Source organism: Triturus cristatus, chromosome 10 (genome assembly GCF_964204655.1).
Source record: "Triturus cristatus chromosome 10, aTriCri1.1, whole genome shotgun sequence".
In the NCBI taxonomy this organism is placed as follows: Eukaryota; Metazoa; Chordata; class Amphibia; order Caudata; family Salamandridae; genus Triturus; species Triturus cristatus.
In genome coordinates, this window is record NC_140593.1 from 809,458,714 (window position 1) to 809,477,679 (window position 18,966).

Genomic DNA, 18,966 nt, shown 5'->3' on the forward strand with positions numbered 1-18,966 from the left:
AATGTGCGGCTAGATAGAGTCTCTACCAGATAAGGCGCTACTAAAAGGTAATTAACTTGTTCATCTGATACAGACTTCTAGCTGCAGATTCCTTACCCTAGAATAGATACCCCAAGCAATACCTCCCCAAGGTGAGACTGCTGACCATATTCACATGAGGATGTCCTGCAGGACTGCACCCTACAGACCTCATTGTCCAGACAATAGGGTTTGGTAAACGTGTGCAGGGAAGCTCATGTTGCTGCCTGGTAGATGTCCAGGACGGAAACTTTGCGAGCCAACACAGTTGCCGCAGATTTAGCTTTGGTGGAATGAGAACGCAAACCCTTGAGTTGCTTTTAGCCAATGCGTAGCAGATTTTGATACAAAGTATGATCTATCGTGAGATTACTTTTTTCTGTACGCCTCCCCCTTCACTCCGAAATACCCCACAAAGGGTTGGTCATCCACTCGTGTGTTATCAAGGTAGCACGACAACACTCGTTTTGGGTACAGATGGTTAAGTTGCTCCTCTTCTATGGAGGAATGAGGCAAAGCGTATAAAGTAGGCAGAGGGAAGGATTAGCCTACGCGAAATGGAGTGACCCTTTTTCGAAGAAAGGTGCTCTGGTACTAAGCACCAGTTTGTCTGGGTAGATGGTAAGATAAGGAGACTTGGATGACAAGGACTGAAGCTCATTGACCCTCCGGGGAGATGTTATTGCAACCAGGAAGGCCGTTTTGATGGTAAGGAGCCTGAGTGGATAATTGTGCAAAGGCTCAAAGGGAGATTGCATAAGGAAAGTGAGGACGAGGTCTCACAGGGGAATAATAAAGGGAGAAAGTGGAAACAAATGCAAAGTTTTCCGAAACCTATCAACAAAAGGGGATTTGAAGAGGGGATGGCTGTTCAGGCAACCGCAAAAAAGCTGAAATGGCGGAGAGATAGCTCTTCAGAGTGCCCAGAGCACATCCCTGCTGGGTAAGGGAAAGGATCAACAGAAGAACCTAAGAAAGGCGATCAATTTGTCTTTCTGTACACCGTGCCACAATTTTTGCCCAACAGAAGGCATAAACTGTCTTGGTGGAGGGATACCTGGCCGCCAAGATAACGTCACAGACTTCAGGAAGAGGGACAAAAGCTGTCAACTGTCACTGCTCAAACTCCACCCAAGAAGGTGGAATGTTGACAGTCTTTGGAGGAGAACCCTCCCATGCTGCTGTGAAAGAAGATCCTCCCGAAGAGGCAGCCTAATCGGATGACCGATGGCCTTGCTCAACAGCTCAGGATACCAGACTGTCCATACCAAATCCAGAGGCACAAGGATGACTTGGGCCCGGTCGTTCCTGATCTTGAGAACTCTGGGCAGGAGTGGTATGGACGGAGAGGCATACAGGAGCCCTGAACTCCATTCGAGACGAAAGGCATCTCTGAGCAAGAGGCGCCTTGGAAACTCCAGTGCCCAGAACTGCTGACATTACGCATTCTTGACAATGGTGAACAGCTCTAACCAAGGCTCTCCCCACTGCTGAAAGAGACCTTGCAACTCCTCCGGATGGAAATGCCATTTGTGATCTGCGAGGCATCTTTGGCTGAGTTCGTATGCACTGGTGTTCAGAGAACCCGCCAGATGTTGAATCACCAGGGATATGCATTGCTGTTACAGCCATGTCCAGAGAGCTCCAACAACAGTCCTCTGACCTCCACCTCTCCCAGATGGCCAATCCATTCAAGGAGTGACGCATCTCTCAATACGGTCAGATCTGGTTGGAGAAGGAAGAGGGGTCTTCCGCTGACCTAATCATGTTAACCACCACTGCATATTTTTTGCAGTTCCCTCTGAGATCTGAATCATGGCGGAGAGATTACCCTGAAGCTGCGCCTACTGGAACTTGAGGTCTAATTGCATAAGCCAAAGGGCATATGTCACCAGCAGGATGCAGGAGGCCATAAGGCCAGCAACCTCAGAGTCTGTCTCACTGAAATCCAGGTTAGAGGCATCTATCAATATCATAGCCTGAATATCCTGGATTCGTCGTTTGGGAGGGGAAGTCCAAAACTGCACCGTGTCCAGAACAGCTCTGATGAAAGGGAGTTAAGTGTCATGGGAGTCACGGGCAGACTAGGAAAATTTGTAGGCTGCTGTTGCTAGGGGGTGGTGGACTGACCAGAACACTGGCCACCTGATCCAATTACTGCGGTCACACAGAGGCTAGAAAGCTGGCACACCGCGGTGGCTGAGTGGGTAAGGAAATGGCTGTACCCCCCTGTGGCCACGAAAGGAGGGAAAGGCGGATTGAGGGTGAAGAGGGCCATGGAAACGCCCAAGGAACTGGCCTTAGCCCTGCTGTCTTTAAAGCACTCTAGTGCAGAATCCGGGAGGTGTACTCCGAAAAGACAGGAGCCATCAAAGGGCATGTCCATGAGTAATGTCTGGACATCCCCAGAAAAGCGAGTAGTCCTTAACCATGCATGGAGTCGCAGAGCCACTCTCAGCAAAACCACTGTCTAGTGAGTTGGTTGTATTTTGTCCACATCTAAAAGGTGAATTTTGCTGCATCCCTCCCGTTAGCAACAGCCTGGGATAGCAGGTCCCAGGCCTCCTCCAGGAGCATTAGCAGCACCTTGTCAACTGTATCCCTCAGAGCGCAGGAATAGTGGCCCAAGAGGCATGCGGTGTTTACTGACCACAATGCCAGGCTGGTGGAAGATAACATTTTCTTGCCTAAGTTTTCCAGACTCTTGGATTCCCGATCCGGCGGGCAGTTTGGAATGCACCAGGATTTACATGTGAAGTGGAGGCTTGGATCACCAAGTTAGGAATGTGGGGTCCCCTGGAACGGAGCGTTGGCGGTAGGCAATTGTCCTGTTCACAGAAGCCTCCCCAATGGCCCTATTTGAGATATCAATGATGTCATAGAACAGGTTATGAGTGCATGGTGGGGCGCAAGTTATAGTAAGCTTTGCTGACTATAACTGGTGAATTTTGGTGTTTTCTTTTCAGTTCAAAACGTTAATGTTCTCACTGACATTCTCACCGAACTATGTTTTTTTTTTTTAAACAACAAAAGATATTTTTATCACACCCAACTATAACATTACTTTAACCTATATTTCTTTTTCCAGTGAATTTCTAGTTTTTTTTATATAAAGTAGTATTTTATTACCATACATAAAGCCAATAGAACAATAGATCTTAACGGACTGGTAAAACCAAAAAGCAAAGAACTGGAGGTAAGCAGGAAGGATATGACTGAAAACCATCATAGCAGTCAAAATCAAAATAAAGGGAAGCATTGTGGAAATAACATCAGAGATAAACCCCATCATCTTGCCCAGCCAGAGTCTCACCCATCTAAAGACTAACTGGATCCCAGATCGTGCTCGGCCTCCATCTACGAGCATCATTCTATAACAAAGACATTTCCAAAAAACAGGTATTAAAAAACTCCTGCCACGAACTCCAGGGACAAGAGGCCACACTTGAGAGCCAGGAGCATGCCATCACCAATCTAGCCAAAGAGATTGAAAAATTGTAAACCCACCACATTTTGAGAAATAACTGGTGAACGCCCCAACATTATAAGTTTTGAGTCTCTAACAACCGATAAGTTTGAAATACTGATAATTTTCCCAAAAACAAAAGCCCAATTTTCACGTAGAACAGGGCAAGTAGCGAAAACATGAACTGCATTGGCCCCCTCGGCCCAACAGCAAAAACAGGAGTCATCTGATCTGAGCTTCATAACACAGAGGCGGTGGGGAGTATAAAAAATTCATCATGGACACATCTGTATGATGGACCTAAATTTGTGTAACATTTAGAAGACTCTGTGCTAGAAGGTTGCTACGCCTTATATCCTCAATCACTGCCCATGCGTCCAGAAGCCTACTCCATTTATCCGCCCTCAGCTAAACACAGGATCAACCCATTGATCCCGTTCAGCAGAACAGATTAGCTTATAAACTAGACCAGGGGTACTCTCAAACTTTCTGTCGGGGGACAAAATTACAGTGTGGTTAGTGACCGAGGGCCGCACTGGTAGGGGTGGAGTCAGTGGGGGCGGGATCAGTGGGGGGCGGAGCTACAGTAAAAAAACAAAACCTTACAATAAACTAAAGATAAGCTATCGCTGGGCCCATGTTTGTTTGCCTTTGGCCTTTCCAACCAACATGCTACCTTTCTGGACTGACTTTGCTCGGTGCAATCTAAGCGTCTATATGTGTAAATCCTTTGGGCAGTTTATGCTGTTCGCATTCCTTTGCACGTTTGTTTATAAATTAAAAATGAACAGCATAAATAGCAGGGCTCGTTTATGGCTGAAGGAATTCTTTGCATAACACTACATTGCGTCAGTAATGAGCTTGAACCCAGACTGACCTCTCCTCCTTCGAAGCAGCACGCAAGCAAGCTAGGATTTATTGCAAGAGACTGACTCGCGCCCCCTGGCCCGTCTTAGTACAATGATTGCATGTCAGCTTCACGTCAGTGTCCAGTTTGAAGAGCAGTTTTCAGTGCACGGCCTCTCCCGACACCACTGTAGTTCATGAAACTGTTGCACATACATGTTAAAGTCAAACTCCGTCTGCACACATGCATAAGCATCATTAAAATGGTGGTAAACTGAAAACCAGGACAGCACCGTCTTGTGAATTCATCACTGACAAACATACCTGTGCAGGCGAAGATTTTCCAGGCTGCTGTGAAGGTTCTCCGGGGCTGCAGGCTGGAAGGATGTCGTAAACAGGGACACAGGAAGCTCACCAAAAGGTCCTTTAAAAGTCAGCTGTAACTAGCGCTAGTTACAGCTGACTTTTAAAGGGCCTGAGCTTCGCGCCCGGGTCCGTGTCCATGTGTGACGTCAGAGGCAGGCAGGCCAATGAGAGGCAAGCAGTCTGCAGAGACGATGGCCTCAGGAGGAAACGTTGTGAATACGTATTCAAGCGTATTCGCAACGTTTGCTCCTGCGGCCATCTTCCCTGTTTAGGAACTGCGGGCGGCAGAGTGTAATCCAGGGTTACTCATACACTACACTGTAATCGGTCCGCGGGCCGCCAATGAAGGCCGGGCGGGCCGCCAGCGGCCCGCGGGCCGTACTATGAGTAACCCTGAACTAGACTGATGTTCCTGTTCACAGGAGCTTTCGTTATCAAATCTAGGAGATTATTATGGGAGCAACTTACATCATCTGAATTAAGACTAGAGATAAAATGTCGAATTTGCGGATACCTATAGAAACCAATCCGGGGAAGGAAAAACTGTTGCTGCATTGTCTCGAAGGAGAGAAAGACACCCCCTCTCAAACAACTGTCACAGGGGAAAAAGTTCAGCCATCTCCCTGCTCTCTCAAAAGCTACGATGGACGTAAAGAGGTAAATTTGGGTTAAAACCTAAAGAACAAGTTACTTACCTTCGGTAACAATGTATCTGTAAGAAACATTAGTTAGTTAGATTCCTCACCTTAGAATATCCCCAGGCGTCAGACTGGATCCGGAAGATTTTTCGTCAGCAATACCCCTTGCGCGTCGCTAGGCGTCGTCTGCGGCTCCGCGTCCGTCGTCGGCGCCGTGCGCCGGAATGACGTTGTCGGAGTACTTAGACGCCGCCCTCGCGCGCTGACGTCAGTTCTTGTACATAGCCTTCCGCGCCAGGAACGCAGAGCCATGCAAAGACCGACACTGGTGCCAAAAATAAAATCTAGGGGCCTGAAAAGGATAACCTTAACCCTAGATGTCAGTTCGCAGAACGGGGAGGATGGGTGGGTCGGTGAGGAATCTAACTAACTAATGTTTCTTACAGATACATCGTTACCGAAGGTAAGTAACTTGTTCATCTGAAAGAAACACGTTAGTTAGATTCCTCACCTTAGAATAGATACCCAAGCAATACCATCCCCGGTGGTGGGTCTGCGAACCAAGATCACACCAGAAAGTCCTGGAGGACAGAACGGCCAAAGAAGCCATCCCTCCGGACTTGGCTGTCAAGGCAATAATGCCTGGCAAACGTGTGTAGCGAAGCCCACGTCGCCGCCTGACAGATGTCCTGCAAAGGGACTCCCCGTCCCAAGGCAGTAGTAGCCGCTGTGGCCCGAGTAGAATGGGCGCGCAGCCCAACAGGAGGGTCCTTTTTTGCAAAAGAGTAACAAATTTTGATGCACAAAACGACCCACCGAGAGATGGTCCGTTTGTGCACAGCTTTCCCCTTCTTAGCACCCACGTATCCAACGAAAAGTTGGTCGTCCACCCGGAACTGCTTTGTGCGGTCCAAATAAAAGGCGAGCGCACGTTTTGGGTCCAGACGGTGGAGCCTCTCTTCCTCTTTGGAAGGATGCGGAGGCGGAAAGAAGGTGGGCAAGGTGACAGACTGCCCAAGATGAAATGGAGTCACCACTTTCGGAAGAAAGGAGGGACGAGGCCGAAGGACAACCTTGTCCGGATGAACAGACAGAAAAGGAGGCTTTGAAGATAAAGCCTGGAGCTCACTCACCCGTCTAGCCGAGGTGATGGCTACCAGAAAAGCAGTCTTAAGAGTCAGAAGACAAAGAGGACAATTGTGAAGAGGCTCGAAGGGAGCGCACATCAGGAATGTCAAGACCAGATTCAAGTCCCACTGAGGCATTACAAAAGGGACAGGAGGGAACGTGTGAGTAATGCCTTTTAGAAAGCGTGTAACCACAGGGGACTTGAAAAGAGAAGGCTGATCAGGAAGCCGCAAGAAGGCAGAGATGGCAGCAAGATAACCTTTCAGGGTGCCCAGGGCAGAGCCCTGCCGGGCCAGAGAAAGAAGAAAGAGGAGAACCTCAGAAAGAGGGGCGGAAAGGGGATCCACAGCCTTTGCTGTGCACCATGCCACAAATTTGTTCCACCGGCAGGCGTATACCGTCTTTGTGGAGGGACGCCTGGCTGCCAGAATGATATCACAGACTTCAGGAGGCAAGTCGAATGGCATCAACTGCCGCCGCTCAATCTCCACGCATGGAGGTGGAGGCTGGACAGGTTCGGGTGGAGGACCGTCCCCTGCTGCTGCGACAGAAGATCCTCCCGAAGGGGCAGACGTATCGGGGGATCGGTCAACATACTGAGTAGCTCGGGATACCAGTATCTTCGTGCCCAATCCGGAGCCACCAAGATGACTTGGGCCCGGTCGTGCCTGATCTTCTTCAGCACTCTGGGCAGAAGTGGTATAGGCGGAAAGGCGTACAACAGACCGCAACTCCACTCGTGACGAAAAGCGTCGCCGAGCGAGTGCCGCCATGGAAATTCCAACGCGCAGAACTGCTGACATTGCGCGTTCTCTTCGGTGGCGAATAGATCTAACCAAGGCTCTCCCCACTGCTGAAAGAGACCTTGCGCCACTTCGGAGTTCAGACGCCATTCGTGATCCATCATGCACCGGCGGCTGAGTTCGTCCGCTCTGGCGTTCAGAGAGCCCGCCAGATGTTGAACCACTAGGGTGACGCCCTGGTGTTCCAGCCACGTCCAGAGGCGCAGAGCCTCCTGACAAAGGGTCCACGACCCCACCCCGCCCCGTTTGTTGCAATACCACATGGCGGTGGTGTTGTCCGTGAACACCTGCACGACACTGCCCCTGACAGAGGGAAGGAAGGCTTTCAGTGCAAGTCGGATCGCCCTCAACTCCAACAGGTTGATGTGGAGACGAGACTCCGCTGGAGACCAGAGGCCTCTGATCTCCGCCTCTCCCATATGGCCACCCCATCCCAGGAGGGATGCATCCGTCACTACGACATGCTCCGGTTGGGGAAGGGAGAGGCTCCTGCCCATGACCCAATCGCGGTCCGTGAGCCACCACTGCAACTGCTGTGCAGTGCCCTCCGAGATCAAGACATGGTCGGACAGGTTGCCGTGATGCTGGGCCCACTGAAACTTCAGGTCCCACTGCAGAGCCCGCATGCGCCGCCTGGCGTGATGCACTAGTAGGATGCAGGAGGCCATCAGCCCCAGAAGCCGCAACACTAGCCTGACCGAAACCCAGGATAGAGGCCGAAAGATGGGAATCAGGGCCTGTATATCCCGGACCCGCTGTTCCGGTGGATAGACCCGGTACTGCGCCGAATCGAGAACCGCTCCGATGAAGAGGAGCTTCTGAGAGGGACTCGGGTGTGACTTCGGCACGTTGATGGAAAACCCCAGCAAATGCAGGAGATCCCCCGTAGTCTGGAGGTGGGAGACGACTGCCTGGGGCGAGCCCACCTTCAACAACCAGTCGTCGAGATAGGGGAAGACTGGAACCCCTGATCTGCGCAGATGAGCTGCGACCACCGCCATCACTTTCGTGAACACCCGAGGGGCACTGGTGAGGCCGAAGGGGAGCACGGTAAACTGAAAGTGCTCTTGGCCCACCGTGAACCGCAGGTAACGCCGGTGGGCCGGCAGGACGGGGATGTGGAAATAAGCGTCCTGCAAGTCCAACGCTACCATCCAGTCTCCGGGGTCTAGGGCAGCTAGAACCTGAGCCAAGGTCAACATCTTGAACCTTTCCTTCCGGAGGAAGGCATTGACGTTCCGAAGGTCCAAGATAGGGCGGAGGCCCCCTTTGCCCTTCTTGGGAACCAGAAAGTAGTGGGAATAACAACCACGACCTACTTCTGGGCTCGGAACGCGCTCGACGGCCCCCTTGGCCAAGAGGGCGGAAACCTCCTCGTGGAGAAGATGCAAATGATCCCCCGAGATACGGTGGTGCTGCGGTGGCATGGCTGGAGGGGTCGTCTCGAAGGGGAGGGAGTAGCCCCTTCGGACGATTTGCAGCACCCACCTGTCCGATGTGATGGACCGCCAGTGGAGCAGGTGATGGCGAACTCTGCCGCCCACTGGCGTGGAATGGGCCTGAAAGCTCGGACTAGGAAGGCTTTGAGGCGGATGCTGCCGGGGTGGATGTGGGCTGACCTCGTCGTCCTCCAGATCCGCCTCGGCGGAAACCACGTCCGCGACCGCGCGCAGGTTGGTTCTGCGGCTGGTGGCTAGGCGCACGTGAGGAGGCACCCCTTCCTTGGCCACGAAAGGGGCGAAAAGCGGAAGATTGCGACCGCGGGGCCGAGAGGCCCAAGGACTTGGCAGTAGCCCGGGAGTCCTTAAAGCGGTTCAGCGCACTGTCCGCCTTCTCGCCAAACAGGCGAGTGCCATCAAACGGCATGTCCATGAGAGTGCTCTGGACATCGCCGGAAAACGACGTGGACCGCAGCCAGGCGTGACGTCGAAGCGCCACAGTGGTGGAAATGGCCCTACCCAGCGAGTCCGGGGTGTCAAGCCCACAATGTATGGCATGTCGCGCGGCATCCCTCCCATCGGCCAGAGCCTGGGTAAGTCGTGTCCGGACCTCCTCCGGACACAGGGGCAGCGCGTCCTCCACCGCATCCCACAGAGAGTGGGAATAACGGTCCAAGAGACAAGCAGTGTTCAAAGACCGCAGGCCCAAACTAAGGGATGAGAACAGTTTCTTGCCAAACTGCTCCAGTCTCTTGGAATCCCGGTCCGGCGGGGCGATCGGGAAAGAGGATTGGGAGGTGGAGGCCTGGATAACCAGGCTCTCAGGGGTAGGGTGTTGGGACAGAAAACTGGGGTCGCCCGGAGCAGGGCGGTGGCGCCTGGCAACGTTCCTGTCCACAGGAGGAACTGTGGAGGGCTTGGACCAGGTGCCCTGGAGAACGTCAGTGAGGGCTTCATTGAACGGCAGCAGAGGCTCAGTGGAGCTTGCTGCAGATTGAAGCACCTCAGTGAGGACGTTCGTCCTCACAGCCACGGCAGGTAGCTCGAGCCCAAGGGCTGCGGCCGCCGTGCGCAGCACCACGGAGAAAGCAGCACCCTCCTCCGAAGCCACAGTCGGAGGAGAGATGAATCCAGTGTCTGGCGAGGTATCCAGACCACTGGCCTCCCCCAGTTCATCTGCCCAGTCCTGGGACAGTTGGGCCTGATGGGCCATAGGATCCTCGGATCCCTCCCAGTAGTCCCCATCATCCGACTCCTGGTGTAGAGGAGAAAGTAACGGAGCCGGGCGGTAGACAAAATGTGTCTCTAGCAGCGTCGATCTCGGCGTCCATCGACGCCGGACCGGCGCCGGGCCCGGACCGGGACTAAACTGGGGCACGGCGTCGAGCGGAGTCGACGTCGGCGTCGGGGGTGGAACCGGAGTTGACGCCGGTGGAGGAGTGACAAGGTTGACCGGCGTCGACGGGGACTCGAGAACGGGTCCCTCGGGCGCTTGCGGCGTCGAGGCCGGAGCCGTCAACGTCGCCGGAGCCGCCGGCTGGCAAGGCAGCCCAGTCGGGTCCGCGGGCCCCGAAGGCGCACCAGCGGGCGCCGACGGCGGAGCCAGGTTCCTCATGGCCGAGAGGAAGGCACTGACTTCCGCCGGCGTCGCGTTAGTCCCAGGGACCGGAGGGTATGGGGACGGACGCGGCGCCTGCGGCTCCGCCGGAGCCGCGGGGGTGGAACCACCCTGACCCTCGACCGAGTCGCGCGACCGGCGAGGGGAGTCCGAAGAGCGATGTCGTCTCTTGGACTTCTTGGAATGCTTCGACTTACCCGAAGACTTTGATCCCGACGACCGATGGTGATGTCGGCTGCGGCTCCGCGACCGATCCTTGGACCTCCTCCTGGACCGGGATCGAGAGGCGCGCGGAGCCGAGTGGCGAATCTCGAGAAGCTTACGGGACCGCTCCCGTCTAGCCTTCGAGGTCAGGGCCTTACAGTCCGAGCACGACTCCGCATCGTGGTCGAGGCCCAAACAGTACAGGCACCGGCGGTGATGGTCCGTAACCGACATCAATCGGCTACAGTCCGTACAGGCTTTAAACCCAGGCATCCTACCGGCACCGGTGTCGATAGACAGGATCAAAAAGGATCAAAAAGTTAGTCAAAAATTGACTAAAGGGATAGCTCTCCCGGATCTGCGCTTACTGGCGCGGAAAAAAGAAGAACTGACGTCAGCGCGCGAGGGCGGCGTCTAAGTACTCCGACGACGTCATTCCGGCGCACGACGCCGACGACGGACGCGGAGCCGCAGACGACGCCTAGCGACGCGCAAGGGGTATTGCTGACGAAAAATCTTCCGGATCCAGTCTGACGCCTGGGGATATTCTAAGGTGAGGAATCTAACTAACGTGTTTCTTTCAGATTATGTATATCAATTGATAGAGGTAGTGTCTGGAAATACTTTTTTCAGGAGAACTCCAGTTGAGATGGAACACCTTTAGAGTCTTGAACCAAGTTCTATTAAACTAGAATGACAAACTCTAGATATTAAGCCGGAACCGAGTCCATGACCACCCAAAGGAAAGGTCAAGAGACACTTTTTTTAGGAAAGATGACAATACTGGACTCACACCGAGACCCAGGGACCTGACCGAGCACATTGAAGGTATTAAACAGATTCTGAAGGATCGGAGCAAAGATTTATAAAAAAAAAAAAAGAACAGAATTATTTTAGAGGAATTTGATCGGGTCCGGAGGCCCTTCCCTTAGCTAGGGAACAAACAGAAGCTTCTACCTCAGAACGAGTTGTGTGATTCTAAGTTCGATTACTAGGCATGATTCAAATTATAATGAAAGTTTAGCCTAACAAATTGGTACAGACCACAGTAGAGGCAAAACAATCCTCTTGGTAGAGGTCCTGAAATAACTGGTAAAAGACCGCACTAGTGCCTGCCGGGTCTACAACAAGCTCCCCTTTTTCATTCCTGATCTGCTGGATGGTATTAAAACTGGAAAGGTCCTGGACTCTAAAGGAGAGCATCCAACCCATCTCTTCACTTTTCTTGAAGCTTTTCAATTGACTAACTCGGTGGCTTCTCGCAACTAGCCATGTGTTCCCCGTCCCTAAGTCTTATTAGGCCTTGGGAACCCCATCCCCCAGGGTCACTACTTACAATCAAGGCCCCTCTACCCAAAGCTTCTTAGGCTTATAGGACCCCATCCCCAGACACTTACATAGTCGTATTTTGGTAGTTCTTGCCCTCACTTGTTTGCTAGAGTACCAGGTTCAGAAGAATACAGAGGATATACACTTTTAAAAAAGGCAGATTGTCTCACTAGTGTTTGACTGGTCAAGCCAAATTACAGATGGACATTAGCAAGGCCAATATTTTTCGGGATATTAAAAATAGATTTGAACACTTTCCTTTGCAGGCTGTCCAGGAGTACCTCGAAAGATCACTGACCCATAGGCCAAAGAGGGGGGAGATCAGCTTTACCTTCATGGTTTCAACTAAGGACTCATGACCAGGACATGAATGCTTGTTTTGCAATTTTCTAAAAGCAAATGTAAGAGATTTAGCCTTCGCTCTTAAAATGTTAAAATGATTTTTAAAAGATACTCCATTGTCAAATGTAATTCCTAAATACTTGTAAGTTTTAACAGAGTCAATCGCTGACCCATTTACTTTCCATTCTCTCAAACCAGATTTAGAGTGGCCAATAGACATTATTTAGTTTTAATTATATTAATTTGTAGGCTACGGGCTATAATTTAGTTATTAAATGAATCTATTGGACTTTGTAGGCTTATTGAAGTATGACTAAGCAATAGAGTATCGTCAGCTTACTGCAAGAATTTTATGTAGGTAACTGAAAAATTTGGCGAGTGAGAATTACCTTTTTGAAAGTGGCAAGGTAGATCTGCCATGAATACATTAAAAAGACATGGAGCGAATACACAACTTTGTTTCAATCCACGAAATGTTTCAAAACAACAGGTTGTACATCTACCGTCACCCAGCTTTACCCGGACCCATGTATGTGTATAAAAATTTAATCATGCTCAATAGTTTGTGCAGTATACTCCCAAAGTTTGCAGGGAACAGAGCCAAAGGCAGCTTTCAGGTATACAAAACAGATATTTAACTTTTGGCTTTTATATTTTACCCTTTCTGCTAACAATGTGAGGGACAATAAGTTTGTGATTGTCGATTGACCTCTTCGAAATCCAGATTGATAAATTGGGATTATATTTGATATTGAGGCCCATTCTTTCAAATCCTTAAGTAGGCATGTTGCAAAGACTTTTGCCTCCAACTCTGTTGTTAACCGAAAGTTGGTTGGGTTATCTGCTGAGCCACTCTTGTAGATAGGTTGTATAATACTCCTGTGCTAGGATTCTGGAACCAATTTGGTAGTAACTACATCTTTGAATAGTGGGGATAAAATTCTTGCCCCATAGCTCTAAATTGGCTTTGAAAACGGCATCAGGAATGTCGTTTGGGCCAGGTGCTTTGTTTGCTTTCTTCCCACCTATTATTGTTTTTAACATTTCCTCATTTATAGATTCAATTATTAATACATTTTCATCACAAGAGTTTTCTTTCTCCATGCTCTCACAACTTCTGTCAGTTGAGTTGACTGAAATAGTCTGTTGCACATTATTACCAATGTCACTTTCTGGCAAGGCCCCATACAACTTGGAAATGAAGGTAACCCATCCTGTTTCAGAGATAATTGTGCTGTTTGCCCTCATGCTGCCATGTTCCAAGTCATTAATTATTCCTCGGAAGGCTTTTGAGTTGGTTAGAAGGAAAGTCAACTTGTAAACAAACGCTCAACAGATTTTGCATGCGCTAATCTACACATGCAGATTTGCTTGTGTTAAAATGGAGTTGACAATATTTTCTGGGAGCATGATTTCCAGGCCTATTTCCGTAAATTCATGAACGACGTAAATCTGCACTAATTCAAGGGCATATACCATGGATGCACGTTTGTGACTGTCATTAAGAATTGGGCATCTAATTAGGTCTGGTGCTAACCAAGATCTTTTGTTTTCATTTAAAGTGCATCTCTTTCTCAACGGCTGGCTTCACTGTGACCCCAACAAATGTATGGCGGATTCCCTGGGTGGGTAAGGGCTCGGGTTCTATGGGTAGGTAAGGGCACCCGCCTATAATAATGCTGGCCCAGGGAAAGGGGTTCCCAGTGCAGAAAACAGCTGGGGGGGGGGGGCATGCAGCCCCCCCCTCCCTGTTATTTTAAGGAGTGGCCCTGGGGGATGTGTTCCCAAGGGCCAAACAAGGCTCGGGAGGAGGGCAGTGTGCCCCCTCCCCTTAAATTAAAAAATAAATAAAAGAAATACATCCCTGGGGGATGGGGTCTCAAGGGCCAAACAAGGCTCAGGCTCAGGGAGGGGTGGGGGCAATGTGCCTTCTCGCCCCTTTAATAAAAAGAAAAAAAAGGCTCTGGGGATGGGGTACCCAGGGCTTGATATGGCTCCAGGAGGGGGCATCTTGGTCCCCATCCCCTTTAAAAACATAAGGCCCAGGGGGATGGGGTCCCCAGGGCCTAATGAGGCTGGGGGGCCACTTGGCACTCTCCCCATTAAAAAAAATAAGCCCCCGTCGCAACACCCTGGCCATGAGTGGTGAGGGTTGGTTTCACGTATGGCAATAAAATATTACTTTACGTTAAAAACCCTAGAAATTCACTGGAAAAAAAACAAAGATTAAAGTAACCTTATAGTTAGGTGAACATGTCAGTGACAACATTAATGCTTTGAACAACAAAAAAATCCACACAAAAAAAAAATCACAAATTCACCAGTTATAGTTCGCAGAGCTAGCAATAACTTGACCCCCGCCATGCACTGCTTATGACCTCACATATTACATCACTTATAATTAGTTCTATGACATCACGGATGACATCTCAAATTACATAATTGATGGCGGGGTACAAATTAATATAACTTAAATTTTGTAACTGACATAGCCACCTAACTATAACGTTACCTTAACCTTTGTATTTGTTCAGTATATATATATATATATATATCCACAAAACAGAAAAGCTCCTTCCGGATCTGCTGGGACCCTTGAGAGGTGGCGCACACGCCAGCGGAGCACGCCGGCAAAATTAATGTCCACACCAAACGAAAAAGTTCTTTGTGCGCTCTCAGTAATAAACAGGTGAAACAACGATATCAAAATCCAAGAGTTTAATTCACACTACGCGTTTCGGCGACAAGCCTTGATCAAGGCTTGTCGCCGAAACGCGTAGTGTGAATTAAACTCTTGGATTTTGATATCGTTGTTTCACCTGTTTATTACTGAGAGCGCACGAAGAACTTTTTCGTTTGGTGTGGACATATATATATATATATATATATATATATATATATATATATATCCAAGTACCGCTAACAAACTTGAAGATGACAGGTGATGCCACGACTCCAAAAAACAAGCGGACACGGACCTTCAATTGAGTGCTGCTTTTATTTCATATGCAGTGTCGTCTCGACGTTGCGGCTCCAACGAGCCTTGTTCACATGACAACGTGAGTAATGGTAGTGACCCAATAAATAGTGATGGTATAGAGTTCAGGGTTCAACATGTGATCATGTGATCGTATTAACGATAGACATAGATAAGCCACTTCAATGTGGCATCATGGCTGAATGTGCAAATAAGCAAATACTGGTCTAAACACAATACAAATGAATATCACATCTGAATTGCTGTAATGCATAAATATGTGCAAAATACGCTGTTTAAATACTTGACAATATATAAATAAATAAGTCAGTTAAAAATCCATATTTACAATTTAAACATAAAATTATGTAAAAACTAAATGGCATGAATGCCATGGCATTTATGGATTGTGCAGACCCAGAGAGGATAAATTATAATCGCAATGATTTTGCATATATTAATCTACCTCCAATGGAAAAAATATGTTTCCTTATTTTCATGAAACATAATGGCACTTGGAAAGACTTATAATATCGGCATAAATGCCTATGACTGATATTGTTCAGTTGTGTAGATTAAAAATACAGATATAAAAACCAGTAAAAACACACATATGCAAAGAATAGTAAAAATAGACAGAGTTCCTTATAGCTATGCACATGACCTATGGTTTGCTCTGCTTATTACTTTGGATCACAAATGGTACATAAATATATATCTTAACTGGGGTGGCAGAGTGGGCTAAAGAACGGTGATGGATTAAACCAAGATCAGTTGACTGGGGGTGAGTGCTTGCAATGTTCAACACTCCGTCCATCATTTCCTTTGGTTTTTGCTTTGTTCGCCATAAGTTGGCAGGGTATGCTCAGACGTGAGTCCCTTGCTCACTTTGCCACTGGATTCAAGCAAGCCTGGCTGAAGACGGCTGAAATGCCAGAAACCGGTCCTAGGAAGCTTGTTTTCTGTCCAGGGAAGACATGGCTTGGCAGTTCAGGCTGGACTGTTCCCATGAGGCACAGAGTCGGACTGATTTGCATATGGCCATGTCTGAACTGGGGTGGCAGAGTGGGCTAAAGAACGGTGATGGATTAAACCCAGATCAGTTGACTGGGGGTGAGTGCTTGCAATGTTCAACACTCCGTCCATCATTTCCTTTGGTTTTTTGCTGTGAATGTAGATAGACACTCGACAGTCAATTAGCATTCAGCGCGCGATCGGGAGGGTGCGCGCTCGGGTCGGGGAGGGTGCGCTCAGGGTGCGCGGATCCTCCCCGGCCATAGATATATATGTACTTTTAACTCTAATTTTCTCAGGAACTACTGAACAGATTCACACCATTTATGCAAAAGGCACGAGTCTGAACTACGGACTACCTCTTTGCCAAATTTGGTGTTATTCCGTTCAGCGGTTCGGGCTGTAGCTGCGACAACAGATCCTATGGGAAATTGCATGGGGAAAACGCGTTTTGGGACCTCCATTTTTTCTCGGCCCCCGCTTGACGAATCACCACGAAACGTTCAGGGTAGGAGCGGAGCGGAGCTGGCCAAAAGTTTAGAAAATTTCGCGAAGATTCGTCAACCGGCGCCAAAGTTATTCCCAATAGAATGTTGCGGATTTCCTATGGAAAATAGGTCCTAACTGTAACTATCTACTGGCGACCGCCAGTAGATAATATATATATACATACACATACATACACACACACACATACACACAAATGCACAGAAACATGCACAGAATAATATTCCTGATGGGGAACAGAAAATGGAGCACTCCAGGAGTTGCACGTGATTTAAGATTTATTTGGAAAGTACAGAAACGCTAATGTGAGCGATACATTTCAATCAAAGCAGCCCTCAACGCTCATTCATGTTTCTTGCCCTGCACCGCACCCTCGGTGCGGCAGTGGGCATGACAAACACTCAAAAGTCAAATTTACTATTTTAAATCCAGTCCTGGAACATTCGAGGAAAGATGAAGTTTCCCCCAAAATATTTCAGGAGGCTTAACTATTCCAAATATAGTCCTAGAATATTTTGGTGAAAGTTACAAATTCCCCAAGTATTTTTAGGTAGGGATGAAAAGTAGTAATTTTGAACTGGAGAAAGTGCTAACCTGAGGGTGCAGCTCACGGCACAACACAATCCCGTCTTCGTCACAGCCAGTAATTAGTCCTTTCTTTGCTTTAGAACTCCAGGCAGAGTTTTGAAGCTCCAGTGGTGCATTGTGGGAATCGCATTCTTTTGTCGTTCTTTAGGTAACTTGAATTTAATGAATTGCTTTAGGTCTCCCATCCTACATGGCAGAATTAGATCTACAAATTAACAACGTGGTTCCTGCAACAAACCTATTTTCCAGCATTAAGTTCTTTCAGCTTATCTCTTGAAGTTTGGTATATTTTTATGAGGGCTCTCAAGGTGAGGGGTTGGCGAGCACCCACTATGAAGCTGCATGCTGATAGATACTGTCACCATTCCTTCAATTCATAAATCCTGGCAGGGCTAGATGCCTATCCTGGCTCCTAGCTAGAAAATTGAAGGGAGACTATTTAGGGCAGCATCTCTGGTTCCTGCACTCAACATATGCTTATGTGCATGCTGCTCTGCAAATCCAGCCTGTGCCCAATTACCGATCAGCCCGAGACTGAAAAAACTTTCAGATGTACTACTTGAACAAGAAGGCTTCTCGCAACGGAGGAAGAGGCTATCAGCACTGCAAGGAATCCCTGGACCCAATGACTGAAAAACTAATGTGTTTACCACAAACACTTCTGAATGACCCTTGCCTTCCAGAATTCTGTGTTGCCTTTGCTATTAATTTGTTGACTCCAGCTTGCTACACTCCCTGACATGGCAGGATTTTACCATCATCCTGTTGCTGCCAGTCTGTCTCTCATTCTCTCTCTAGACCCACAGAACACACTACCCCTTCAGCCAACCTGCTATCTTTATTGCGCTGGGATTGCTGCGTCATCACTCTTCATCGCCATGTTGCCTTTTCCCTACTTCTGTCGTGGGAGCGACATCATAGTTAGGAAACTTGCTCAGCACCCTAGGATACCTGCATTTGGGCTCCACTGTGACACAGTATTTAGTTCTTTGTTTCCTCGCACTAACTTCTCTTTTGCTAGATAAAAGGAAACTAACGGATTACATTTAATATTCCTTACTACTTCTATAGAACAGAACTAGAGAGCTCTGATACAGTATATTGGCAGGACTGCGCTTATTTTCCTTTTTGGAGGTTCCTCACCAAGTTTACCAAGAGGTTCTGAGGTAAGAGGCAATCTCCTCTAACATCAGGGTGGACATCCCTGCATAGACTGTCCACAGGGACCTAATGTCATCCCATACCATTATTCCCCTCCACACCTCAGGTTGTTTATCCCTCTCTGAGACAGTCATCCCTAGCCACTATGGTGAGCAGACCTCGTTATTACTTAAAAACATTACAATTTTGTGTAAGCTCATGTAATACAAGAATAGAGTGTTTCTTATGAAATGTTAAGATACTATTGTAAAAGTTTACTGACTGTATTATGTTGTCTAAAATGTCAAAGGTATTAATTATGAGACTTTTTAGTTGGTTTCGGAAATTTATTAGATGTGACTGCAGAAATGGTTATTTTGACCTTTATGTAAAAGCGTGACACTTGACAGTGACGGAGTCTTTGAATATGATCGTATTCTGTGGGAACGTCAAAGTTCATGTTTCTTCGTGTAAGGACAGATGATAGTTGGTGGTGTATGAATGAACGCATTATAGTTTGTTTTTGCATATGAGAAGTGTAGT

General features: G+C 48.5%; 1 protein-coding gene across 2 annotated transcripts in view; it reads right to left on the reverse strand.

Moving 5' to 3' along the window:
* ANKS3 (ankyrin repeat and sterile alpha motif domain containing 3) overlaps positions 1-18,966 on the reverse strand; it is a 121,838-nt gene that overhangs the window by 66,771 nt on the left and 36,101 nt on the right. The gene's annotated exons all lie outside the window — the stretch shown is intronic.